The sequence below is a fragment of the Bubalus kerabau genome, chromosome 2 (assembly GCF_029407905.1).
Source record: "Bubalus kerabau isolate K-KA32 ecotype Philippines breed swamp buffalo chromosome 2, PCC_UOA_SB_1v2, whole genome shotgun sequence".
In the NCBI taxonomy this organism is placed as follows: Eukaryota; Metazoa; Chordata; class Mammalia; order Artiodactyla; family Bovidae; genus Bubalus; species Bubalus kerabau.
The window spans coordinates 44,850,311-44,861,549 of record NC_073625.1 but is presented as its reverse complement, the minus strand read 5'-3'; the positions used below and the strand labels follow the sequence as shown (position 1 = coordinate 44,861,549).

General features: G+C 50.2%; 1 non-coding gene across 1 annotated transcript; it reads left to right on the top strand.

The window, feature by feature from the left end:
- The first annotated feature begins 10,809 nt into the window (after positions 1 to 10,809).
- On the top strand, positions 10,810 to 10,973 carry LOC129645197 (U1 spliceosomal RNA). The gene has a single exon (XR_008711280.1). It is a non-coding gene; the product is annotated as a U1 spliceosomal RNA (small nuclear RNA).
- The last annotated feature ends 266 nt before the right edge of the window (positions 10,974 to 11,239 follow it).

Below are 11,239 nucleotides of genomic sequence, written 5' to 3'. Positions count from 1 at the left end.
CACTGATCATTGCCACTAGAGAGAAGCACACCAACACATCACAGCTAAACATAAGCCCCCTGATATGGGTAGAGAAGAGACCAACACACCACAACAAAAGAGGATGTCCCTTGCTACAATTAGAGAGTACATTCCTTCAACTCACAACTGGAAAAAGTGCCCTTTCACATCACAACCAGAGAAGAAGCACCCTCACCACAGTCCAAGAGGAGTGTGTTACCACATCTAGAGAGGAATCCCCTTACCACAACTGAAGAGGACCCCCCACCCCACCACAACTGTAGACAAGTCTGCAAACAAGAACTGCTGCTGCTGCTGCTGCTAAGTCGCTTCAGTCGTGTCCAACTCTGTGCGACTCCATAGACGGCAGCCCACCAGGATCCCCCAGTCACTCAGTCGTGTCCGACTCTTCGCGACCCCATGGACTGCAGCCTACCAGGCTCCTCCGTCCATGGGATTTTCTAGGCAAGAGTACTGGAGTGGGGTGCCATCACCTTCTCTGAACAACAACTAGAGGGGAGCAGAAATGAAAATGTCAGCTGAGCCCCACTACAACTAGAGTGGAACCCTATGCCGTAACTATACAGTAGCATACCACACATCACAACTAGACAGGAGCCAGCCTGCTAATTGCTACTAGAGAGGAGCTGCCCCACACAGCTCAAGAGTATGCCCCTCCACAACTCTAAAGGAACCCCAAGTCACCTGTCACAACTCGAGAGGAACACCAAGTCCTCCACCACAACTCGACTGAAATCCTTTGCCACCACAAGGAAGTATCCCCCAGAGACGAAATTAGGAGCCACCCTCTTAACAAAACTGGAGAGGATTTCCCTGCCAAATCTAGAGAGGAGCCCTCTGGCACATTGCACCTAGAGAGGAGCCCCTGTGCCACAAACAGTGATGAAGTCACTGAAGTAACTCAAGAGAAGCCCGACACAACTAGAGTGGAGCAACCCCATGAAAAACAGGAGCCCCAAAACAACAAGCAGAGAGAACACCCACCCCACAGAAAACCCCCAGATGAGGCACCCTGCAACGAGAGAGGAGCCCCAAAACCCCTCCTGAATTTGAGGGGAGGCCTATGCCACAAAGAGAGAAGCCAATGGCCACAATGAGAGAGGAGCCCACCCACCAAAACTGGAGAGTATCACCCCTACCACAGCTAGAGAGGAGACCTCTGACATTGCACCTAGAGAGGGTCACCTCCACAGCAAAAAGAGATGAACCCACTCCTGCAAGTCGAGTAGATGCCCCTATAAATGTCAGAGAGGAACAAACTAGCCAAAACTAGCAAGTAGACCGCCCACCACAAATAGAGAGCAGCTCCCTGAACATCAACACTTGAGAGGAGCCTTCTAGCACAATGCAATTAGACAGAAGTCTCCTGCCAAAACAAGAGAGGAGGCACAGATGCCACAACTAAAGAGGAGGGGCCATGCCAAAATTAGAGAGCAGGCTCTCGGATATCGCACCTGCAAAGAGTACCTATGCACATCACTCCCAGAGAGCAAACCCCCACCACAATTCGAGAGGAACACTCCACCACAACTCTAGAGGTGCCCCTCAAACACTACAACTAGGGAAGACCTCCCTTAACACAACTTGAGAGGAGCCTGCACAACACAACTAGAGAGGAGCCCCATGCCACAGGTAGTTTAGCCACCCACACATAGAAACTAAACAGAAGCAACCCTGCACACTGCTACTAGAGAGGAGCCACCAAAAAAAAAAAAAAACCTTAAGTGAAGGCCCTACCTCAACTTGAGAGGAATAACAAGTCCCCCAGTGCAACTCGATTGGAGTCCCCCACCACAACTTGGGAGGAGCCCAACAATGCAACAAGAGAGGAGCCAAACTGGACACTGCATGTAGAAAGGAGGCCCTACACCCCGCCCCTAGAAAGCAGCAGTCTTGCATACCACATCTAGAGAGGAGGATCCATCCCAATACTAGAGAGTAGCCACTCAAACTACAAATAGAGATGAGCCAGCAAACTGCACCTAGAGAGGAGCAGCACAGCACAATGCAACAAGACAGGAGTTCCTGCTCCACAACTAGAGAGGACAGCCCCAGGAAGAGTACAACTAGGGAAAAGCACTGTAGGACTTAACCACTAGAGTGAAGCCCAACTGCCAAAACTAGAGAGTTGAATACATGCCACAACTAGATAGCTGACATTCAGGCGTAAGGAGCATATCGCTGCAACTACAGAGGTGCCACCCCTGCCTTAAAACCCAACTAGAGTGGAGCACCACTGCCTTAACTACAGTGAATGACCCTTGCACAGATAGATAGGAGCACGCCCAACACATCACAATTAGAGAAAAGTGCCCATGTACATCAAAATTAGAGTGGAACTCCCACACAGATCAAAACAAAAGAGGAGGCCAACACTGCAACTAAAGAGGAGAACCATGCCACAACTAGAGATAAACCCCCTGAACATCGCCATTAGAGAGGAGCATACCCACATATCACAATTAGACAGAAGCCCCTTTCCACGAGTAGAAAGGAGCCCACCATGCCACAACTGAAGAAAACACCCACTACCACAACTAGAGAGTAGCCTCCTGCACACTGAAACTAGAAAAAGGCCCCTTCGCATCACAACCAGAGAGGAGCCACACCCATCACAATTTGAGAAGAGCTCTTTACCACAACTAGAGAAGAACCCAACTATACAACTAAGGAGGACACCCCTGCCACAAATGGGGAGGAGGACCGCCCCCTGCCAAAGCTAGTGAGGAGTCTGCAAGCGACAACTAGAGAGGAGCTAACCCACCACAAATAAACAATGGATCCCCACTGCAACTGAAGTAGAGCCCCATGCCGCAACTAGAGAGTAGAATCCCACAAATTGCAACAAGACAGGAGCCAGCCTGCACATCACTTCTAGGGGATCTGCCCCAGTGCAATTCAAAAGGAGGCTCCACCACAACTTATTAAACTCAAGAGAAATGCCAAGTTCCCCACTGCAATCTGACAGGAACACAATGCTGTAACAAGAAAGGATAACCTGGCCAAATGACAGAGGAGGTCCCCTGGCAAAACTGTAGTGGATTCCCTGGGCAGAAATAGAGTGGAGTCCCCCAGGACATCACACCTGGAGAGAAGTCCCTCTGTGGCAAATAAAAATAAGCTACCTGAATTAAATTGAGTGGAGTCACTCACAACCAGAGAGAAGCAAGTCCACTAACATTAGGAACCTCTAGCACCAAAAGTAGAGAGGACCCTTCCCATAGAGCCACCCACACCCCAACCAGAGAGGACACAGCACCACATGTCGAGAGGAGCCCTCCACCAAAACTCGAGAGGAGCCTGCTGGACATCACACATAGAGAGGAGATCTTCAGCTGCTAAGAGACTACCCTCACAACACAACTAGACAGGAGCTGCTGCTGCTGCTGCTGCTAAGTCGCTTCAGTAGTGTCAGACTCTGTGCGACCCCATAGACTGCAGTCCACCAGGCTCCCCCGTCCCTGGGATTCTCCAGGCAAGAACACTGGAGTGAGTTGCCATTTCCTTCTCTAATGCATGAAAATGAAAAGTGAAAGTGAAGTCGCTCAGTCATGTCCGACTCCCAGCAACACCATGGACTGCAGCCTACCAGGCTCCTCCATCCGTGGGATTTTCCAGGCAAGAGTACTGGAGTGGGGTGCCATTGCCTTCTCCAAGACAGAAGCTAGAAGACCACAACTAGAGAGAATCAAACCCACCACAACTACAGAGTCGACCCCGACCATATCTAGAGAGAAGTCCCATGCTAAAACTAGTGAGTAGTCACCTGCACATTATAACAAGAGAGAAGCCAACCTGCACATCCCTACTAGAGACCAGTTGCCCCAAGACATCACGAGATGAGGCCCCATCACAACACAAGAGGAACCATGTGTAGCCCCCCAACTTGAGAAGAAAACTGAGTTCCCCACCAGAGCTCAAGTGGAACCCTGAGTCCCACACTGCAACTCAAGAGGAACCCTGAGGTCTTGCCACAACTTGAGAGGAGCTCTGAATACCCTGCTGTAACTCAAAAGAAACCCCAAGATTCATGCTGCAACTTGAGAGCTACCCAGTATTACCAGCTGCAACCTGAGTGGAAACCCAAGTCCCCTGCTGAAACTAGAGAGGAACACTGAGTTTCCCCTCACAACTTGAGAGGAGGACTGACTCCCCTGCTGCAACTTGACAGGAAACCCAAGTTCCTTGACTCAACTTGAGAGGAGACCTGACTCCCCTGTTGCAACTCGAGATGAACCACGAGTTTCCCCCATCACAACTCAAGAGGAAATCTCAGTTTCCCACTGAAACTTGAGAGGAACCCTGAGTTACCCACCTCAACTGGAGGAGAGGCCCAATTCCCCTGCTGTGATTCGAGAGGAACACCATGTTCCCCGTCGCAAATTGAGACGAGCCCCAAGTACTGAGGAAACTTGAGAGGATTCCCAAGAGGAGCCACCCCCACCACAATTCAAGAAGACAACTCTACAGCAACAAGACAGGTAGCTTCACACCACAACTGAAGAGGAGTCCTACCCTGCCACAACTAGAGAGGACTCCAAACCACAACTAGAGAGGATTCAAAACCACAACTAGAGAGAAGTGGAAACACAAACGTCAGTTGACCCCACTGCAACTAGAGTGGAGTCCCATGCTGTAACTATACGGTAGCCTACTGCACATCACAAGTAGACAGGAGGCAGCCTGCTAATCGTTACTAGAGAGGAGCTGCCCCACGCAGCTCAAGAGGAGGCCCCACCACAACTCTAAAGGAACCCCAAGTCACCTGTCCCAACTTGAGAAGAACCCCGAGTCCCCCACCGCATCTTGAGAGGAGCCCTATGCCAACACAAGGAAGGAGCCCCCAGTGACAAAGCTAGGAGCCCCCCTGCCAAAACTGGAGAGGATTCCCCTTGCCAAAATTAGATAGGAGCTTTCCAGCACATTGCACCTAGGGAGGAGCCCCTCTGCTGCAAATAGAGACGAGGGCCCTGAAGTAACTTGAGAAGAGCCTATCACAACTAGAGTGGAGGAACCCCATGAAAACTAATGAGGAACCCCCAAAGCCACAAGTAGAGAGAAAAACTGCCCATATAGAACCCTCAGAGGAATCACCACCCCAACTAGAGAGGAGCCCCGAGTCCCCTCCTGAACTTGAGAGGAAGCCTATACTGCAGCTCAAGAGAAGCCCATGGCCACAACGAGAGAGAAGCTCACCTGCCAAAAGTGGAGAGTGTCCAACCACCACAACAGGAGAGGAAACCCTGGACATTGCACCTAGAGAGGGTCCCCTCCACCACAAATAGAGACAATCCCCAGCTGCAAGTCGAGTACATCCCTCTACCACCATCAGAAAGGAGTATCCTCACCACATCTAGAGAGTAGACCTCATGTTGCAACTAGAGAGCAGCCCCTTGAACGTCGCCACTTGAGAGGAGCAGTCCCAAACATTGCAATTAGACAGAAGCCTCCTTCCACAACTAGAGAGGAGGCTCCCATGCCACAGCTAAAGAGGAGGGGCCATGCCAAAACTAGAGAGTAGGCTTGCAAATATCACACCTGCCAAGAGTGCCTGTGCACATTGCTACCAGAGAGGAAACCCCCTTCCCAATTCGATAGGAACATTCCACTGCAGCTCTAGAGGTGCCCCCTGCTGCTGCTAAGTCTCTTCAGTCGTGTTCGACTCTGTGCGACCCCATAGACGGCAGCCCACCAGGCTCCCCCGTCCCTGGGATTCTCCAGGCAAGAACACTGGAGTGGGTTGCCATTTCCTTCTCCAAGGGGTGTCCCCTAGATAGAGAAGATATCCCTAACACAACTTGAGAGGAGACTGCACACCACAACTAGAGAGAAACCTAATCAACACAACTAAGAGTTGATTCCCCACACCAGCTAGAGAGGAGACCCATGCCGCAGAGAGTTTAGCCATCTACACATCACAGCTAAACAGAAGCCACCCTGCACAATGCTACTAGAGAGGAGCTACCCCACCAAAACTTGAGTGGAGGCCCCACTTCACCTCAAGAGGAATAACAAGTCTCCCGATGAAACTCAAGAGGAGTCCCCCACCACAACTAGAGAGGAGCCCACACACTGCAACAAGAAAGGAGCTCACCCAGACACCACATGAAGAAAGGAGGCCCTGCACCCCACCCCTAGAGAGGAGCAATCTCGTACACCTCATCTAGAGAGGAGACTCTACACCACTACTAGAGAGTAGCCCATCAAACCACAAATAGAGATGAGCCAGAAAACTGCACCTAGAGAAGAGCTGCACAGCTTAATGCAACAAGACAGGAGTTCCCACTCCACAGCTAAAGAAGACTTCCCAGGCACAGCACACCTAGGGAGGAGTGCCCCGGCACATCACAACTAGAGAGAAGTCCAATAGCCAAAACTAGAGAGTTGAATACACGCCACAACTAGACAGTTGACCCTCAGGCTCAACTAGAGGAGCACACTGCCGAAACTAGAGAGGTGCCTGCCCTCCCTTACATCGAATTTAGAGTGGAGAACCACTGCCACAACTAGAGTGGACACCCCTCCCACAGGTAGATATGAGTGCGCCCCACTTATCACAATTAGAAAAAAGTGCCCATGCACATCACAACTAGAGTGGAATTCTCACACGGATCAAAATGAAAGAGGAGACCAACACTGCAGCTAGAGAGGAGACCTCTGCCACAATTAGAGATAACCCCCCCTTAACATCACCATTAGAGAGGAGTATACCCACACATCACAATTAGACAGAAGCCTCCTTCCACAAGTAGAGTGAAGCCCATCATGTTACAACTAAAGAGGCCTCCCATTGCCACAACTAGAGAGTAGCTTCCTGCACATTAAAGATAGAAAAAGTGCCCCTTCACATCACAACCAGATAGTAGCCACCCCCATCACAGTTCGAGGAGTGCACTCTACCACAACTAGAGAGGAGCCCAACTACCACAACTAAAGAAGAGCTCTCCCCTCCCGCCCCCCGACACAACTAGAGAGGAGTCTGCAAATGACAAGTAGAGAGGAGCTGACCCACCACAAATCAAGAGTGGACCCCCACTGCAACTAGTTTGGAGCCCCATGCTGCAACTAGAGAGTAGCCTCCACACAATAGAGGTGGCCTGCACAGCACTACTAGAGAGGATCTGCCCCACTGCAGCTCGAGAGGAGGCGCCACCACAACTATAAAGGAACCCTGAGTCACCTGCTATAACTCAAGAGGCACGCTGAGTTCCCTGCTGCAATTTGACAGGAGCCCTAGACAATAACAAGAAATGGGGCCTCTTGCCATAATGATAACAGGGGCTCCCCGGATAAAACTGAAGTGCATTCCCCCAGAAAAACTAGAGTGGATTCCCCCAGGACATCACACGTAGAGAGAAGCCGCTCTGCCACAAATAGAGACAAGCTCCCTGAAGTAAGTTGAGTGGCATCCTTCACAACTAGAGAGAAGCAATCCCACTAATGTTAGTGAGGAACCCCTATCGCCAAAAATAAAGGACCTTCCCCATGGAGTCACCCACACTACAACCAGAGAGGACATTGCCCTGCAACTTGAGAGGAGCCCTCCACCACTACTTGAGAGGAACCCAATGGACATCACACATTGAGAGGAGCCCCTCTGCTGCGAATAGAGACGAACCTCACACCACAACTAGAGAGGAGCTTGCACACCACAGCTAGAGAGAATTGAACCCACCACAACTACAGAGTTGACCCTGACCACAACCAGAGAAATCCCATGCCAAAACTAGTGAATAGCCACCCGCACATTGCAACAAGAAAGGAGCCACCCTGCACATCCCTGCTAGAGATGAATTGCCCCAAGGAAACTCGAGAGGAGGCCCCACCACAAGTCGAGAAGAACCCTGAGTAACCTCCCAACTTGAGAGGAGCCCAAGTTCCCCGCCACACCTCAAGTGGAACCCTGAGTTCCACGCTGCAATTGGAGAGGAACACTGAGTTCCTACAATGACTAAAGGGGAGCTTTGAGTCCGCTGATACAATTCAAGAGGAATCCCAAGTTTCCCGCTGCAACTCGAGAGGAACCCCATGTTCCCCACTGCAAATCTAGAGGAACCCTGGGATCAGATTTCCACATTCTCCAGAGTGACACCCTTCACAGATCCTGAAGCAGGGTCACATGTCCACGTTCACCAGGGTTTAACCCCTCCCACTTCATGTACCTGGTCTCACACGTCCCCAGGCTCCCGGCTAACACCCCTCCCATTTCTTGTACCTGGCTTACACATCCACAGTCTCCAGTGTGACCCCAATCTCAGGCACTGCACCTGGGGTCACACGGCCACAGTCTCCTGTGTGATGTCACTTCCCAGATACTGAACCTGTGGTCAGAGGTCCACAGGCTCCAGTGTAACCCCCTTCCCAGACTCTGTAATTGGGATCACATGTCCTCAGTTTCCAGTGTGACCCCACCTCTCATAATCTGTACCTGGGGTGAGGTGTCCACAGTTTCCAGGGTGAACACCCCTGCCAGACCCTGTACTTGTTTCCACACATCCACAATCTCCAGGCTGACTTCCCTCCCCTACCCTGCAGCTGGATTCACATGTCCACAGTCTTCAGCATGAACTCCATTTCACACACTGCACCTGAGCTCACATGTTCACATTCTCCAGGGTGACACCCCTTGAAGACCCTTTACTTGTGGTTAAAAGCCTGCTGTCTCCAGAGTGACCCACCCCCCCATACAATGTACCTGGGGTCACATGTCCAGAGTCTCCTGGGTCATTCCCGTCCCAGATCCTGTACCTGGGGTCAGATATCCAAGTGTCTAGGATGACCCCATTCAGACCCTGTATCTATGGTCACATGTCAAGTCTCCAGGATGATGTCCCTCCCAGACAGTGCACCTGGGTTACATGCCCACAGTCTCCAAGGTGACCCCATCCCCTAACCCTGCACATTTGTCACTTGTCCAGTCTCCAGAGTGACCTCACCCCAGACCCTGCAGCTGGGGTCACATTTCCACAATCTTCAGGGTGACCCCACCCCACCAGACCATGCTCATAGTTCCACAGTCTGCAGGGTGACACTCTCCTAAACCCTATACCTAGGGTCACATAGCTACAGTTCCCTGGGTGATCCCTCCCAGACACTGTACCTGGAGTCAAACGTCCACAGTCTCCAGGGTGACCCCTTCCCAAGCCCTGCAACTGGGCTCAAAATTCCACAGTCTCCAGGGTGACCTCCTCCTGACCCCTGGGGTCACATATCCACACTCTCCAGAGTGACCATCCTAGTCCCTGTCCATGGGGTCACATATCTACAGTCTCCAGGGTGAAAATCCTCCCCAGACCCTGAAGCTGGGGTCACATGTCCACAGTTTCCAGGGTGACTGCACCCTCCAGACCAGAAACTGGGGTTGCACATCCACCATCTTCATGGTGAACCCTCTCCCTACACCCTGCAACTGGGATCATATATCCACAGTCTCCAGGGTGACCCACACTCAAGACCCTGTTTGTGGGTTCACATATCCACAGTCTCCAGGGTGACCCTACCACCCAGATCCTGCACTCAGGGTCTCGTGTCCATTGTCTCCAGGGTGACACCCCTCCCAGACTCTGAACCTGGACTCACACGTCCTCAGTCTCTAGGGTGACAACACCTCACAGTGCCTCCACCTGAGGTCAAATTTCCAGTCTCCAGGGTTACGCCCTCCCAGACCCTGTACCTACAGACACACGTCCACAGTCTCAAGGGTGGCCCCACACTCCAGACCTTTTTCCTGGGGTCACACATCTAGTCTCCATGGTGAAACCCTTCCCCAGGCCCTGCACCTGGGATCACACATCCACAGTCTCCAGGATGACCCCACCCTCCAGACCTGTACCTGGGGTCACATATCCACAGTCTCAAAGGTGACACCCCTCCTCACATCCTGTACCAGCGATCACATGTTCAGTCTCCAGGGTGATCCCACCCTCAATACCCTGTGCCTGGCTTCACAAGTCCACACTCCCAGGTGACCCCATCCCCCAGACGCCACACCTAGGCTCACATGTCCACAGTCTTCAGGTTGACACCACCTCCCAGTACAGTACCCGGGGTCACAGGTCCACAGTCTCAAGGGTGACCCCACCTTCTAGACCCTCTATTGGGGTCACAAGTCCACAGTCTTCATGGTGAACCCATCTCCCAGAACCTGCACCTGGGTAGTGGTTGCAACAGACAATGCAGAAATACAAAGGATTATAATAGACTATTATGAACAACTATATGTCAATAAAATCGATAAATGTGAGAAATGGACAGATTCTTAGAAAAGTTCAATTATTCAAGACTGTATCCACAGTATCCAAATTTGGTGAAGATTGAAACACATACCTGGCCAAAGAAGATGAAGAGATTGTAAATAAGCATACAAGAGTATACTCAAGATGGAATGCATGTACAGTCAACTTTGGAAGACAGTTGGGCACTTTTCTCCAAATCTAAAGAGTCTCACCTTAGGAATCAAGAAGTGCACCTCTTGTATTTAGACAACTGCTTTGGAAAACTGAAATAAATCTAGCATCAAGTAATGTACAAGAGTACTATTCATAATTCATAATAATTAAAAACTTTAAAATATCAGGATATCCTTCCTTAGATGTGCATTCATAGGTAAATTAGGGCACAGACATTTCAAGGGGAGCACAAAACAGCACACCCAAAATATGCCCATTTGGCAAAAGGATTATTTTAGACTGATTAATTTTAAAAAACAGCAGCCACTGGAGAATCTTTGAAAACCAAGTAGAAATGCCGTTTTATGAAGTAGATTTACATTTATTAAGGATATCCCCTATACTTACCTGGCAGGGGAGATACCATGATCACGAAGGTGGTTTTCCCAGGGCGAGGCTTATCCATTGCACTCCGGATGTGCTGACCCCTGCGATTTCCCCAAATGTGGGAAACTCGACTGCATAATTTGTGGTAGTGGGGGACTGCGTTCGCGCTTTCCCCTGCAAAAAAAAAAAAAAAAAAAAAAGGATATCCCCATCTGTAAGGATGTGTCCCTTTCTGGACAAGGAAATGGATGATGACTAAATATCAAGAATGACTTGACTTGACTATATATCAAGAAGATCTACGGAATGGACCTGGATGTTAATCTGCATAACTACCACACCTTTGTTTTTTTTGTTGTTTTTTTTGTTGTTTTTTTTAATTTTATTTTATTTTATTTTATTTTTAAACTTTACATAACTGTATTAGTTTTGCCAAATATCAA